The following is an 18118-nucleotide window of genomic DNA, read 5'->3' on the forward strand; positions in this document are numbered from 1 at the left end:
AAAGGTCGTGGCGCTATTCTCTGGCATTTTGTAACTAATCGTTCTTGATCAATGTCTTGATGTGAGACTAGGGGAATTCTTCCCGTTCGTTACAGTATCTAAGTCAGTTTCTGACCTAGCCAATTATGCAATAACGAACCATGAATCAATATCGTACTCTTTCACAATGTTAGAAAATGGCGGACATGCATGTTAGAGTTAAGTGAAATGATCGAATCCCTCGAGGCTACCATTTGATATGCATCGAATCGACTTGGGACCATTGATAAGACTGAAAAGATCGGATGTAACCGAAGGCTAGCTGGTCCCTAACGATTAAAACTAATATTGGTACGAGTGGTTTCATGTTTGAGATGAATTATGTAATAATACAAAGGGTCGTTTATATGGTAAAATAACGTCTGTGGCGCGAGTCTTCACTGATTCCACTACACTCGTGATTCTAGAGGGAGCCACCATCCAATCTATACTGTCAGTTCAATCCGTTACGTGACCAACTTGGAGACCACGAGTACCAATTACAAGACAGAGTTATTCATCTCGTGGCCGATTGCCACAACCGTAAAATATCAATATTTTTTTTATCGCTTTATAAACTGGTTACTTCGACTACTGAGGGAATTAATGTTATGCTTTTACAGGAAATAAATGTAGTAACAAACAAGAAATAATTTGTCCTCATTAATGAGCTTTCATCATTCTAATTGTTGAATATGTATGTTAGTTTAGGAGTTCTAACAGTTTATATCTCTCTATATTGTCACTTACTGTAAACATACGTTATTTTGGTAAATGAACAATTTAAAGATACATTCTTCAAAAACTAAATTTGCCTAATCTAGGTCTTTCTTTAGGCCTTAATGTTATATGAATTATTAATTAGACATAATTATCGGGTGCTCGAGATTTTAACTAGATAAGAACGGTTCGGCCATTTAATGGTTTAGTTTAAAAATGGAGAAGCGAGGCTAAGACTCGAATATACCAGTACCCTGGTTACGACAATGTCAAAACTACAAACAGTGATAACTTGGCTCAGAATAAAGTAATTTGAATGAAATGTTCAATATATTCATTATGCATTATCTATTTTTTAACTAATATACCAAGAACGACCAGCTCTTTATCTAAATCTTATATAATGTATATATTGAGAATAAGAGTTTTCATACGTTGTATTTGAGAAACGTGGAGGTTTGTCAGAGACTTTAAAAAAAACAAAAATAAAATTGCAAATATCTTTTAATGAATCGTAAGTGATCACCATGTACATTATTGAAATGAGGTGGGGCTTTAACGTCCTACTGTTCTGCAGTAGCCGGGATAATAAAGACGGGCATGCTCCATGGTGTCAAGTGAGGATATTTTGCTCAGACAACGCTGTTTTAAGTCTACTCTACATCGAATTCCAACTATAAGGAGTCTTTAACGTGCACACCAACGTGCACAAAAATCGGGAGGTTAATGTTGATTTGTGACGCACGTCTGGGCCCGTAACATTTAATCGGATAATGACACCCTCCCATCCTCCCCACCAACACCCTCTCCCCGCCTTCCAATACTCCCCATTCAACATACCGACACCCCTTCCTCTCCTCGCCACCTACATCCTCTCCGCTCCCTCCTCCCACCAACAAAACCCCTCCCCCTCCCCCCCTCCCCCAGCCCTTCCCCACCAGCACCCCCTTCCCTCCTTCCCACCAACAATATATTCATATTTTTTACGTTTCGTAGCAACATAACGATAAGTTATTTTTTAATACTGTTGTTGAGAGGCGGTGGCCGGGGGGGGGGGGTAGAGCTAACCCAAGGGTCCGCCACTACCTATATCAGCTACAGAACCAGATAGATTGAGAGGCGATGGGGAGGTAAGGCTAACACATGGATTCGCCACTACCTATATCAGCTGCAAAATTAGACAGGTTGACAGGCAGTAGGAAGGTAAGGCTCACACATGGATCCGCCACTACCTATATCAGCTACAAAACCAGATAGGTCGACAGACGGTGGTGAGGTAGGGCTCACACATGGATCCGCCACTACCTATATCAGCTACAAAACCAGATAGGTCGACAGACGGTGGGGAGGTAGGGCACACACATAGATCTGCTACTACCTTAACACTCACCCCCCCCCCCCCCACTATAGAACAAAACCATATACCAAAAGTTTTGAAACATACTTTATTCTACAAGAATATAAATACAGTACAAAAGGATTGGGATAAAAGTTACGAAAACTTACCGATGACCTCTCCACATACACTGTAAATGACAGTTAAAAAGGTACAATTGTTAAGAGGAAAAAAAGAAAAAAAAAAGGAAAATATAAATCTTATAATAAATCCAATTAATGTCAAATTCTTGAATGTTGGATTTATGAAATGAATATTTGTACACTGGATGATTTAGTGTTGTATTTTGAAATTCAAAGAATATCTCACCCTTACGAATAAATATTGCAACAACAAGTGACGTCATAATTCTCTCTATTTTTAAATGACATTTGAATTGATTATATGGAGTAAAAGTATTTTAAAATCAATCATGTTCTATAAATAGCCCATGAGGATATCATGTGATAACGATCTTTCTCATAACCTTATATCGCCTACATCTTATACCCAGTCACCCTGGTTGTGTGAGAGAGAGAGAAATGGGGTTTAACGTCCACTCGACACAAACTAGGTCATTTCGGGACTAACATATGGTTTAATTTTATTTTAATAAATCGCTTGCGCGTAGGGGTCTTTAGCAGTGGGAGGAAACCGGAGGACCCGCATAAAACCCACGAGGTTGGACAGGCGACCCTACTCCTTGTCACGTACAACCGAGGAATCGAAATCACGCCAGATGACTCAATGACAGACTTTATGATACAGCGTGCATACGCTAACCATTCAGCCATCCCCCCCCACCCCGACACACACCCTGGTTGTACTTAATACGCTAGATCAAATTAATAATATTTATCAAATGAAACAGCGAATCTCGAACATGACGAAATAAATTTAGCGCTACTTGCTTCTAACATATTAAATATTATACAAAATGAATCCAAATTAATTAAGATAAAACAGGAAGTAGGAAGCCGGAAAGCATGTAAACCGACGACTGGGCTAATGAAGATCTAGGCATGCAATGTGCTGTGAGGGACATTTTGACCGGATTTCAAATGTAAGGGGTTCTTCCACGTGCACGCCGATGTATACACAAGACTTATTTTTTCCATCCGAATGATTAGACACCCTGAGAACCCCGAAGTAAAACCCGATTGTACAGGAGACCACACTCCTTGTCACATACAAGTAGGGTATCGATATCACGCCGCTTGACTCAATGACAGACCTTTTGATCCAACGCACACAAGTTAACCATTCGATGGCCTGACAAGAACGGCTGTCTGATCTTTCGGATAAGACAAAAAAAAACGATGTCCCGTGAACACATTGGCGTGCACATAAAAGAACCCTTGACAGTTGGAATTAGGTCTAAGGCTACTGTCCGGGCAAAATGTCTCTCATACGTCACTGTATAGCGTATGCCCGTTTTCATCAGTTCGGTCGGTGTATAATAAAAGATGGACGTTAAAACCTTATTTCATTTCATTTATTTATAAACAACGGATAGTAGGATAGAAACAGCAACACTATTTTTATGCTTTTCGTCTGTCTACTTTTATTTTATCTTGTTAATTATAAGTAACGGATTGTATGGTTAAAAGGATATCGAAAATTGTGTCCGGCAAAATCAAGTGTTCGCTATGTCCACTTCAATTACACTCCATGATCGTCTAGAGAGTAACCAATCATCTATAGTCATTCTAGAACGTTCTACATTGACGTCATTGTCCGAGCTAATGTCATTCATCTGATGACCCTTGACCCAACCTACCGGGACTATCATTGTAAGAGTACAATGGGGTGTATGAATATCTAACAAGATGTCGGACGAGTATTGTAAAGCAAGTATTTAACGAAGAGGGTATATTGTTGTGGAAACCTATCGTCATGTCTGTGCGAGAATGTATTGGACGCCTCCCATCTATGTCTTGTTACATGTTTCCAGCGTGTTTTACTATTTACCCCACTTAAATTACTGACCAGTCCCAGATTGACCACGGTTAAGAGACAATTCGCTGAAATAAAACTTAGCAACTCCTTTTGACACATGACGTTTAAGATCCATACAAATAAAGCGTATTCTCAAATACGCTGTTTGAAAAGTCTAATCCCTAAATTGGTTAGCTAAAACATATCGTAAGTTACGTCATAGAGAGATTAACAATGGGTAGGCCTAATATTTAAGATCATTGAAATAAAATGAGGGTTAACGTCCTGCAGCTTTTCTTTAGTTCCTATTCGTCGCTATTAAGCTGTAATATAAAAATACCACTCTACTCCCACCTCTGTTTTAAGGCTACTTTGGAATCCTTACTTTCTATTTTTCATTATTTTCAAACCCGATTCTTCTTTTTTTCGCCAACAGGGGTCAGTTCTCGTCATATCTGACACAAATTTATGAAAATTCAGCACTATTTTCAAGTCCTGCTAAATGAGCAATATTGTTATTACATAGGGTTAAAATCTGCAACCTTTACACAGAGTTAAAACTATTATAGTCGACTATTAAACACTGGTGGTGGATATCTTTTTTATCATCCGACGCGAACTACCAGGTTCTTTGCCTTGCCAGATCCTCCGTCCTGCACCACTGACGAGAAGAAAGTTTGGCAGACTGGAAATCTCCGAGGGACTTTCTCGGCCATCATTAATCTCTATCACTCTCTCTCCCTGTCTCTCTTCTCTTCTCTTTAAAGTTGACCAACTTCGAAGAACTTACTAGGTCAATCACGACCCGCCATGGCTCCCTTTACTTTGTGGACTGTCCCTTTATTCTGTGGATTTCCTGTCTTCATTACCCCGGTTGGTGCAGAAAAGTACGACGTTAAGCCCAATTTCATATTGTATTTATCTGTTTGACCTGTCCCTTTAAGGTTTGACCAGTGTTTACCTTTGGTCTATGTGTATTCTAATCTATTTACATACAGGTAAACAAGACTTGTCGGTTTCTCTTTGATCGACCGCCGCACAAGTTGAAACAAACTCAGGATAAATTCACGGTTAGCCTCCCCAAACCAACTCTTGTCAATAAAAATCGCATCGTGTGATGGAATTTTAATATCTAAACCGTGGTGGTGTAGCTTGGGATACAAATATTCAAATTTATACAAGACGAATTTGGTTCAGGAGGTAACGAAGAATACGTTGAATCAATTTACCGAAAAGCCGGGGTAGCCCTATATATCTAAATGTGTACTTTTAGATTTTCCAGCGTGGCTTCCCCTTGTCCGTTGTGTTGGAAGAAAGGCCCGACAAGGAACAGTCTAGTCGTTCGGATAGCACGAAAAACCGAGGTCCCGTGTACACTTTCACATTCAAGTAAAACAACCCGTGACAGTCGGAATTCGAAATAAGAGTAGATTTTAGCACTATAGATTTAAATTTGGGGTCGATTATGTCGCGATACATGCCGCGGTGGAGATTAATTCATTCGTCCTTTTGCGTGACTTAACGTCCCCTTCCACTGGGAGTGATATCGTAGAAAAAGGGATTAATCTAATTAAAATTCTATATTTATTTAGAGCACTCGACATATAATAGGACTAAAATATGGTTCAATTTTGTTTCAATAATTCGCTTGCGTGTGCGGGTGGAGTGGGGCGGCGTGGGGGGGGGGGCTTTCTCAGTGGGAGTTAAAATGAGGAAACCCTTGAGATTGGACACACGACCCTACTCCCCGACACATACTAGTTGGGGTTGTTGGTATCTGTTATAATGGGCAATCCATTTAGCATCTAATTAACATTAGGTCTTAAACCTGAACTCCGATTACAAAACTACAAAAATAAATAAATAGAAAAAAAAAACCCGTTAACGCCCTAAACAGTCGCCATACTTGTTTTCAATGGCTACTGATTGCGGAGCACAAAAAGAGGGGCAGGCCACGCCCACATCCAGTATATATGCCTTGTCAAGCACAGTGTCCGGATGTGGACACTGTGCTTGACAAGGCATATACTGGATGTGGGCGTGGCCTGAATATCTTTTTGTAAGACGTAAGCAATCGTCATGTTTGCTCTACAAATTGAAAACAAGTATGGCGACTGTTTAGGGCGCTAGCTTTTTTCATTTAATTATTTCTGTAGTTTTTTTTTAATCGGAGTTCAGCTTTAATTACATTTCTGGAAAAATGTGTGACATGTCTGCCCATCTATAAATGTTTTGGTAGTGGGATGTTTAATATTACTAGAGTCTATGATTAGTTTGATTATGTACACATGTATATAAAATGAATTATATTTATTTGGTTGGTGACATTGATAATACATGTTTAAGATCAGGGTTTGTTATACTGTTGAATACAACAGAGATAACATACGTCTAGTTTTAGCTATAAAGATACGAACATTATTATATGTGATAATGGTTATATATTATATATAATATAGATATGCATGTATATACTTATCTATTCGCCTACGCATCTGTAAATATCTATTAATTTGTTATATATACAATTTGCTAGTTTTATTGCATGTACTCAAGCGTTCAGGTTTGTGGCTTTATCATAAAAGAAAATATAATGGTGTTTACTTTTCTACACCAAGCGGGATAAGGAACACAGCTATACACCATGCAGTGAGCTATGAGGGTAATTTGCCCCGAATTCCAATTGCTAAGGGTTCTTTTAAGTGCAAGCCAACATGTACGCGAAGCCTCTTGGGTTTGCCAGGCCCTCCCTCTACACTACTGAAAATGAGAAACTAGGCAAATGAATCACAGGATGGAACCCAAGACGTGACTCTTGTTGGTTTATGTTAGTTCTAGTACCCACTGTCATGTTTGTTTGTGTTAGTCGCGGTCCACACTGTCATGTTTGTTTGTGTTAGTCGCGGTCCCCACTGTCATGTTTGTTTATGTTAGTCGCTGTCCCCCAGTCATGTTTGTTTGTGTTGGTCGCGGTCCCCACTGTCATGTTTATTTATGTTAGTTCATGTACCCACTGTCGTGTTGGCTTAAGTTAGTTTATGTACTGTCATGTTCTTGTACTCACTGCCATGTCTATTTCTGTTAGTCGCGGTCCCCACTGTCATGTGGTCATGTTTGTTTGTGTTAGTTCTTGTACCAACTGTCATGTTTGTTATGTTAGTTCTTGTACCCACTGTCATGTGTATTTATGTTAGTCGCGGTGCCCACTGTGATGTTTGCTTATGTTAGTCGCGGCCCCCACTGTCATGTTTGTTTATACTAGTCGCGGTCCCCAGTGTCATTTTGATTTATGACAGTTTTAATCATTTCGCTTAATTTAGTCTTGAAATTGTCTCATCAGCTGTAAAAATAACGGAACCCATATCAATGTGTCTGGTTTCATTATGGACAAATCTATTTAAAAAAGGCTTCAATAAAGCGTTTATTGACAGTTGGATGGCCGAATGGTTATTACGTGCGCGCTGTATCTTAAGGTCTGTCAATGAGTCAACTGGCGTGGTTTCGATTCCCCGGTTAGGGTCGCCTGTCCAACCTCGTGGGATTTCTCCGGGCCCTCCGCTTTCCTCCAACTGCTAAAGACCCCTACACGCAAGCAAATTATTGAAATACAATTGAACCAAATGTTAGTCCCGACATGACCTAGTTTGTGTCGAGTGGACGTTAAATCTCTCTATCTCTCTCTCTCTCTCTCTCTCTCTTGCTCTCTTATTGACAGTTAAATAGAACGTATGAACTAGGTGAATTAGTGTCACATTGATCTGTCATAATATAGATGTTGTCTGTTGTCATAACATATTACACTGTCTGCTTCCCTGATATTACTGTACTCTTGTTGTATGTGAGATGTAGGAGTCCTACTGGTTCAGGCTGACCATGGTGACTATCTTGAGATACACAAATGAATTCGATACAAGAGTAGGCCGTAGCACAGCTGTCCTGACAAGATTTCCCTCATAGTACACTGTCCCATCGGAGCAGAACAGTAAGACGGTGGCTCAGTGAGTAAGACGTTGGTTAGCTTATCTGGGGATCCCGTGTTCGATCCCTTCGTTGGCCCAGAAAGTTCATTTGGCCCCTGCTTTTCAGTGATGTAGGACGGGGGGGGGGGGGGGCTAGCAAGGGACAACATATAGTCTCCAGAATATAGAGTGACATCTTCTAAATCCTTCGAACATAGTGCCGCTGTCCGGGCAAAATTTCCCTCATATATAGCACTCTGCATGGAGTATGCCCGTCTTCATTAGCCCAGTAGGAGCAGAACCCAATCTTATTTTATTTCATTTTATTTATTTCTGTATGTGGTTCCATGTGATCTGTGATCCTCTGTGTGTTACAAGATAATCAGTATTCAATATTTTCATCTTCGTCTTGCTGGGGATCAACCTTCAACGTCGAGTCTCCAGAACAAAGAGTGACATATTCTAAATCCCTCGACAGTGGCGGTAAGCGCCCAGACGGTAGCTGAATAAATTGGTAGTGACTTCAGGAGGTGTCGGTGTAGAACCTTACAACCATAACGACCGTGTTTAATCCCAGTTACACTGATATGAGCCTGCATGCTTCTTATTCAATTAATTCACATCATGTCCGACAAAACACAGTAGCTCATCTTCATTATTGGATGTCTGTTTACGAGGTTAAAGGTCAAAGCGATCATGTGACGGATGAGCGCAGCCTAGTAATTTCGTACACTGTAAAAAGTGACCTTGTTGAACCCCTGGTGTAATGTCAGTCGATTAACAGTCTGTCATATTTAGTGCCATATATGCAATTTTAGAAATTTCAACAGATTCACTAACATTTATTAATTTTGGTCCAGTGAGGGGTCACAGCATGTTATTGATATTGAAATATGACGCTTTGCTCTCACATATGGGGCATCCTATACCGCCTATACCTCAAGGTAGGACTCACAAAAATATATTTGTGAGTAAGTGGGGCTGGGTGGGTGGGATCTCAGATTACGAATTTGGGGTGGGCTGAACGATTTTAATGCAAAAGATGTTTAATATTTAAATGGTGGAGCGGGGGGGGGGGGGGGCACGTAGGCTTGTCTGCGATATTACTTCGGTGGAGGCGGACGTTAAATAAAGTTATTTCAAACACGTAGGTATGAACATAATCACCATGCAAAAGTATAGATCGAGCTTGAAGCATCCTGCCCATCCCTGTATCCGTAGATTCTAGTTCAAAGCGTCGACAACCACGCCCCCAACAGGAGTGGGGGTTGTCGGGGGGGGGGGGGGGGCACGTAGGCTTGTCTGCGATATTACTTCGGTGGAGGCGGACGTTAAATAAAGTTATTTCAAACACGTAGGTATGAACATAATCACCATGCAAAAGTATAGATCGAGCTTGAAGCATCCTGCCCATCCCTGTATCCGTAGATTCTAGTTCAAAGCGTCGACAACCACGCCCCCAACAGGAGTGGGGGTTGTCGGGGGGAGGGGGGCGCGGGGAATAACTTAACGCGTACGCGTTAGATCATGAGGTCCAACACACACACACTCTCTCTCTCTCTCTCTCTCTCTCTCTCTCTATCTGTGACTTGATAACCACGGCCCCTAACAAAATGTTAGATTAGATATTACAAGAACTTAATTCACCCTCTACAGAAAATATTTAGGCTCAATTTTCAGGTCCGGTTATGATTTATTGACCAATAAGAAAGCTGGCGTTTCTATTAGTCATTTACAACACATAGGATCTGTTGTCGACTCAAGACAAGGTGGTGTTATTATTTACACCAAACTAAACCGGACAATTTGAAACTGAACCGGATCATTTCAAAACAAGCTGAAAACAATCCATTTAATTGATTGTTATCCTGCAAACGAATTTTGCTTCGAAGGAAAGGCCATCTAGTCGTTGGGATGGGACGTTAAATCGAGGGCCATCCGTGGTGAGTACCTACAATTCGATGAAACGCCACTGCCCGGGTAAATTTTCTCTCGTACACACTGCATGCCGTCTTCATTAGCCCGGTTGGTGCAGAAAAGTAGGACGTTAAAAACACATTGACGAACACAACGCCACCGCCCAGACAAAACGTCTCTCATGGCACACTGCATGTCGGCTTCCTTCATCCCAGTTGGTGCAGAAATATAGAACATTAAACACCATTTCCTGTGATTGTTAATAATTTTTGTCTCTTTGTCATGTAGACTTGGAAATCCCGTGTTCGATCCCGGTCTTGATCGAAAATGTTCATAGGGATTTTCCAGCGTGGTTTCCCCTTGTCAGTGGCGTAGGACGGCGGACCTGACAAGAGACAACGTATAATCATCGTTTGGATGGGACGAAAGACGAAAAATCGAGGTCCCGTTTACGCATTGGCGTGCACGTAAAAGATCCCTTGGCAGTTGGAATTCGATATAAGAGTAGGCCGTAGCAAAATTTCTCTGAAAGCGCATTGTATGGCGCATGCCCCGTCTTCATTAGCCCAGTCGGAGCAGAACAGTAGAACGTTAAGCCCTATTTCATTTCTAAGGTCTGTTATTGACGGTCAATATTGGTTAGTTAGCCCTACGCCTTATCGTCTGTGACGATTAATAATCTGGCCATCGTAAATCAGAGGATATTAGAGACAGTGGAATCCTCTTATCTGTTGCACAAACCCCGTGTATGGTCATAGATAAATATGGTTATATCTACATATGTACTTATATATACATATACACACACAAGATCATCATAAATATATAGTTTATAGGTCATGATAAGAGGTGGGGCACCTTGTCACGAATCAGGTCACAGATAATAAGTCCTAATTTGATTCAATCTCAATGTGAGTTCATATATTAAGCCTAACGTGGCCTATACCCCGAGGTTACCTCATACTGCTGTTTGTGGTGTATGGGATGTTCATATACATGTAGTTAAAATTTTATTCATTCCTGAATGGGAGTTCATATATTTGGCCTAATGTGGCTTATTCCCCGAGGTTACCTCTATAGAACACCTGATGCCTATATTTTTTATTCGAGAAGTTAGTAGAGTTGTTATTGCTATACTATCTGTACATATAAGAGAGAGAGAGAGGGGTGAGAGAGAGGGGTCTAGGCGGTAAAGGGCTATAGAATTTGCCATGTTCAAAACCCGGCTCGCGTCGAGAAGAACCATTTTCATTTTGTGTAATGGCTGTGCGCCATTTGCATTTTTCGGAAAAATATCACGCTAGAGTGTACTCAAATTGAGAATTAAACTATAACAATTATTAATTAATTTCGGAATGAATTGAAATGGGGTTTAATGCCCGATTGTTCTGTACCGGCCCGGATACTGAAGACGGGTGACGTTACGTAGAGTATTCACTCACTTGTTAAAGTTTTTCAGAAATAAATTGTGAAGCCAAGTCCTTTAATATTTGGCTACATTTATGAACATGATAAACGTGATATGTAGTAGATAAGGTTAACGCGTCTCTATCTATGTAGGTCTTTGTAGTTGACAGTATAAAGGAAGTTTATCTGGTGATAGTAGCGGGAGTTATACTTTATCTCATTAACCACCTCTTGTTTTACGCCCTTATTAATTATCGCCATAGTTGTATATAAAGTCGTGTCGGATATACTGATGATGGTACGCATACTCTTTCTCGTGTACGACACCTGTCATTACTTGAAGGTGATAAAAGCAACAGTTTACATGCGGAATTAATGTCGTTTTAATGGTACACAGATGAAATGAAATGGTGTTTAACGTCCTACTGCAACGGCTGGGATAATGAAATCGGGCATATGCCTTACAGCGTGCTATGAGGGAAATTTTGCGGCATTAGGGCATACTCTTACCGCTGACAAGGCGTAAAACCACGCCGGAAATTCCCTGATAAGTGAGAACGGTTATCACAAATCCCGAAATTGGCCCAGGCTGTTCCTCGAGATGTTCGAGCTACGTTTCCCGGAAAGAAGACCAGCCAAGTGAGAGAGAGAGAGAGAGAGAGAGAGAAAAATGGGGTTTAACATCCACTCGACACAAACTAGGTCATTTCGGGACTAACATATGGTTTAATTTTATTTTAATAAATCGCTTGCGCGTAGGGGTCTTAGCAGTGGGAGGAAACCGGAGGACCCGGAGAAAACCGACGAGGCTGGACAGGCGACCCTACTCCTTGTCACATACAACCGGGAATTCGAAACCCCGCCAGTTGACTCAATGACAGACTTTATGATACAGCGCGCGCACGCTAACCATTCAGCCATCCAACCACCCGACCAGCCAAGTAAAAACTACTCGTCATTCCGATGGTACAAAAACCCATAGGCTTACAAATCAAGAAGGGGGATCGCGTGGTCTCATGTACACATATGTCTCCACTTAAAGATACATTATGTAAGATTTAGATTAAGAAGCAGCCATTCTTACTATAATAGTTCGAAAATAGATAATGTAAAATGAATAATTTGAAATTTTCATTCAAATTACTCTATTGGGAGCAAAAATATTAGCTTTTGAAGGTTTGACAAGACATGTGCAATAATTTCAACCACCGTAATGGTTGTTCGAAGCTAAGTCTCGCTCCTCCATTTTTAGCTTCAATCAAAATATGGCGGATAAGTTACTTAATGTCTAATTAATAATTTAGAAAATAACTCAGGCCTAAAGAAAGACCTGCAATATGCAGATTTAGCTCCTACATAATGTATGTTTAAAAGACTTCTTGGTAGTTGTAATTCGATATAATAGTAGGCCGTAGGCCGCTGTCCTGGTAAAAATTCCCCAATAGCACACTGTATGGCGCGTGCCCCGTCTTTATTAGCCCAATCGGAGTAGAATAGTAGGACGTTAAACGCCATTGCCATTCGTTCATTCCATTCGAAAGTAAGCCCATCTACCCCCCACCCGCATACATCCAGATAGCCGTGTAAAATATTGTTACTTTTAATAAATGATTAATAATTCCCTCTGTATGTATATTAGTTGACATTTATCAATAACAAGCCGGTACAGTCAGTAACAGAAGGGGGTCCTGTTTATCTGTATGCGTGAATGAACTAATTCCTTCATATCAATTAATTTTGGAAGCAGACATTAAATGAGCTATTTCTCACAGATGTATATGAATGAACATCTCGATATGGTATGGCACCCCGTGGTCTGGAATGATGATATCAGATTTGATCGTTAATAAAACGTGTAATGCGGAGTAGTGTTGAACAAGTCAATGACGATATGGATGTTTTAAAATTAAACTACATTTCGAAGTCTTCTGAAACAATTGTTCTTACAGTGCATCTAATCTAGACATGCAGCCATCATCACAAACAAGTGTTTTCTCACCCCCATCCCAACAAACAAGTGTCATCATAATGATGTCGTACTAGCAACGCAGTCATCCTCACAAACAAGTGTTCTTAGAATGCAACTATCCTAGCCACGCAGTCATCCTCAGAAACAAATTTTCCCGGAGTGCAACTATCCTAGCCATACAGTCATCCTGACAAACAAGTGATCTCACAGTGCAACTACCGTAGCCATGCAGTCATCATCACAAACACGTGTCATTACAATGAAATCGTCCTAGCAGTGCAGTCATCCTCGTATGACTTTAAGCAATATTCGACGGATCTTCGGGGGCGTTTGGTCGCTAGAGGTTTCGTTCTTGATCCAATCTTATCCGTCCTTTGTATTTAAATACATTTTATTTCAACAGATCGATATTAAACAACTGAGTGGCTCGGTGAATAACGAATGCGTTTAGACCATTTGGCCAACAAAACCCTGGAACTTACCAGGGCTGTCCGTCCACTTTCAAATTGTATTTTTGCGACATAACCAAGACTGTGTCCTACAAATAACTTCCGTATTGTTACGATTAAACCAGGGCTGTGTCCCACAAATAACGTCCGTATTGTAACGAAGGCTAGCCTATGTCATTCAACTTACATTTTACAGCGCAATGGACGCTGATCCATTCAGTTGACTTGATTTTTGTTGATTATTTCATGCAATGTTATATAGTTTGTCTTGTCCGTAGGTTTGTCTTATCGTTTTGGTTTTGTGTTGTGTGTAGTACGGTCCTCCTGCACTTACTATTTAATTGTTACGAACTAATCAAGGCTGTGTCCTTCAACTAATATTAGATTACATTGTTACGAACTAACTGTGTCATGTATTGTTACGAACTAACCAAGGCTATGTCAGGTATTGTTACGCATGTGTGTATATTAAGGTGTTACAAACGCTGGTATGTCAGCTATGCGATATATAAAAAAGGCCTAAAGATATATCTACTGTTAATGAGTTGAAGTTATGTTAAACCCCTCTTACACACCTACTCGCTATTACTTACTAACTTTCATAACAAAGACAAATTAACATTTTACTTTTTGTAATTCTATTTAAAAACGTGTTAGTATTTGAAGTTTAAGAATTATTTTTGTTTCATTTAAAGATATTTTTTTCTCAATCCCAAATATTTCGCACGAAAACATAAAATAATTTTTATTTTGAAGTATTTTGATATACATGTATTTTGAGATATTGCCTCGGGAATTATAATGCGGATGTGACACACGCCATTTTCTTGGTAAATTGGAATAAATAAAATGTTGTCTAATGTTCTATTTTTCTGCACCAACCGGGATAATAAAGACGGATCGGTGGGTTGGGTGGCCGAATATTTTAAATTATTGCCTCGGGGAATAATGATGAGGATGTAACAAGCCCTCTTTCCGGCGATTTGCGTGCCCTTGCTGTGGAATGCCATTGATGCGCATGCTATGGTGTTGAACTCACGTTTGTACGTGTGACAAGAAGTATGTTTGCCTGTCTGAGTTAATTTGGTTTTCTTCTGATTCCTCCCACAACTAAAGATCCCTACGAATAAATTATGCCATATGTTAGTCCCGTAACGACCTAATTAGTGGACGTCAAACCCCATTTCGATTTCTGAACTAACGTACAGTGTATTTGTAAGGTGTGTGCGTGAGTGTGTGTGTGTGTGGGGGGGGGGGGGTAGGACCGTACAAACTCACAAAGGGGGGGGGGGGGCTGTTGTTTTCGGACGGGAGCCGCGGTGGCTCAGTGTGTAGAACGCTGGCTCGCCAAAATGCTGGTGTTGGCCGAGAAAGCTCCTCGGGATTTTCCGGCGAGGTTCGTCTGTGTCAGTGGCATAGGATAGGGTCCGGGCAATATTCCCACAGTGGAGGCAGAACACCTGGACTTTAACCCCATTTCAATTCAATTCATTTTTGTCTATCCCAATCTCATTTATCACTGTTGATGTTTTTTCTTTGTTCTTATTTTCATAAACTTTAACTGCATCTAATATGTTACTTGAGGCTATACGCATAAATAAAATTTAAACTATTAAACTATATATATATATATATATATATATATATATATATATATATATATATATATATGTAAAAATAAAAGTTGTCTCGAGTTGAAGAGCGACACTCTCGAGTCGTAAACAAAGTTTTTAGTACACTTGTCCCGGTGTAGATTCTATTTATGCTACACGAACACTTATTTAAAGGGGCAAGGTGCCAGAACAACGGTCAAACATAAAAACTTATTCAACTCTGGTTTAAGGACTAGGGTAAACATGTGTGGCTCAGTGAATAAGACGCTGGCTCGCTGATCCCGGTGATGGCCGAGAAAGTTCCTTAAGATTCTTTAAACTGGTTTCCCCTTGTCAGAGTCTGGAAAGGAACAATGTCTGGTCGTTCAGATTGGAATATAAATGGTTAGACTTTATTATCTGTCAGACAACCATTTTTTAAAGAAAATTTACAATAAATATTTTTTTAAATTTTTAAGCTAGCTGTTACTCGCCCCTTTAAAACATATAAACACGTGTAACAGTTTACAGAAACAAAGGATTATTCACCGCAGTATGATTAACTATATATATGAATTAATATAGGTAAAATGGTCTGAATAAATAGATTAAAATAGCCTAATTCACATGCCAGCAATAAATATGGCTTTTGACGATTCATTGGAAATTGAAGAGCTTTATAGAGAAAAGTTGTATTCATTCATGCAAGACGGTTTATTTAGCTGTGTGGACTCCTCAAGTGGTATCGGGTGTTCTAGACACCCCATGGCCTTGGGCCTTGATTTTAAAACGGAAGGGAGAGAGAGAAATTGTATTTAACGTCTCGACACAAACTAGGACATTTGGGGACTAACAGATGATTTTATTTCAATATTTAGCTTACGCGTAGGGGTCTTCAGATGTGGGATGAAACCGAAGGACCCGGAGGACCCGCAGAAAACCCATGAGATTGAACAGGTGAACTGGTACACCATGTCACGTGCAAGCTTGGAATCTAAACCACGCCACTCAATGACACACCTTGTGACCTAACGCGCACGGCTTAACTATTCGAATCCTTCACAAAAACACCGGAAGGATATTGTGTGTAATGTGAGTCATATTATAGTCGCAACGCATCTTCCCCCCCCCCCTCCCCCTTCCCTCCCGCTCTATGGACAATTTTTAACACTGCCAAACATACGAACGTACAGAGATAACATACCACGTGCCGAAATTGCAGTAACTTAATTATCCGAATGCTTAGCAACACAGAACTGAGAGAGAAATGGTGTTTAACGTCCACTCGAAACAAACTAGGTCATTTCAGGACTAAAAAAATCTTTCAATTTTAGGGGTCTTTAGCAGTGTGTGTGTGTGTGGGGGGGGGGGGGATTGGAGAAAATCCACGAGATGGGATAGCTTTATACGTGGAAATATTGTACACTGTGCTGGACAACAGCACTCTTTCACGAGTGTGACCCTTAACCACGAGAAATACGGAGATGGCCATCAATTATTGAGGACACAGCGACGCTGGTTACAAAAGTTATTTTTAGTATTTCTCCCCCCCCCCCCCTTTCCCCCTTTTGCGTGGCGATGGTGTAGAATTGAAGAAAAGGGTTGAATTTACATTTTCTGACAGGTATTGGTGAATATTCATGATTTTGAGGCGGAGAGTTAAGAGGTTGGTTAGGTTGAAATGTAGGACGGAAGGTTGCACGTTTATTTATCTCTACTTCCAGTTTATGTATCTCAAGGTTTCCATGATGAACCTCATACGTGCTTTTGAGCAAGCGGTTACCACATGTTGCTCCATCCGTGGTAATTTGGGAAAATTGGGGAAAAGTTAGAGTCGGTCTTACAGACGAGAATACCATTAGAGTCCATGGGGAAATTATTGGTGATCTGCGGCCATATTTATTAGCTTTACTTATTGTACGTCAAAAAAAAAATGTAACTAGGCCGCCATTCTTATCGTCAACTATATTCCCTTTTAAGCCGACTATAAATCATTCATTCATAAAGTCAAGTGTAACTCTAACATTTTGACAGCCCTTAAAGATTTTATTCAGTTATATAAAAGCGGTATTAGCACGGTACGTTAATTCACAATGTACGACTTCGTCAAGCAGTAAATACTAGGCATATGTCGACCGGTGATCTCGTCGCAAATAGGCCTACCTCCCGGGATGGTTTCGAGGGTATTTTGAACAGACTGTCTAGTTTTGAGTTATTTGTCAACTGCTTTCTGACTGGGATAAGGTTTAGATGTCCATTGACCTGTAAAGGGTTGGTTTTGTCCATTTCCCTAGCGGCGTGGAATGGGTTGGTTTTGTCCATTTCTTTGGTGGCGGAAAATGGTTGGTTTTGTCTATTTCACTAGCGGCGAGGAAAGGATTTAATTTTGTCTGGCGATGGGAAAAGGTTTTTTTTTTTTCCATTTCCCTAGCGGTGGGGAATGGGTTGCTTTTGTCCATTCCTCTGGCGACAGGAAAGGGGTTTGTTGTCCATTTCTTTGGTGGTGGGAAATGGTAGGTCTTGTCCATTTCTCTAGCGGCGGGAAAAGGGTTTGGTTTTTCTGGCAGCGAAAAAAGGGGTTGTTTTGTTCATTTCTCTGGCAGCGGGGAAAGGATGTGTACTGATCTGGATGCGGGGAAAGGATTTTTTTAGGTCTAGGATCTTGAGCCCATATAATTGTTAAGAATTTGTTGTCAACTGTTCAGGCGATTGGTAAAGGGACTGTCGTCAACTCTGCAGGATCCGTTTTCTTATCAGCTCTAGCGATACAAAAG

Source organism: Patella vulgata, chromosome 8, assembly GCF_932274485.2.
Source record: "Patella vulgata chromosome 8, xgPatVulg1.2, whole genome shotgun sequence".
Lineage (NCBI taxonomy): Eukaryota > Metazoa > Mollusca > Gastropoda > Patellidae > Patella > Patella vulgata.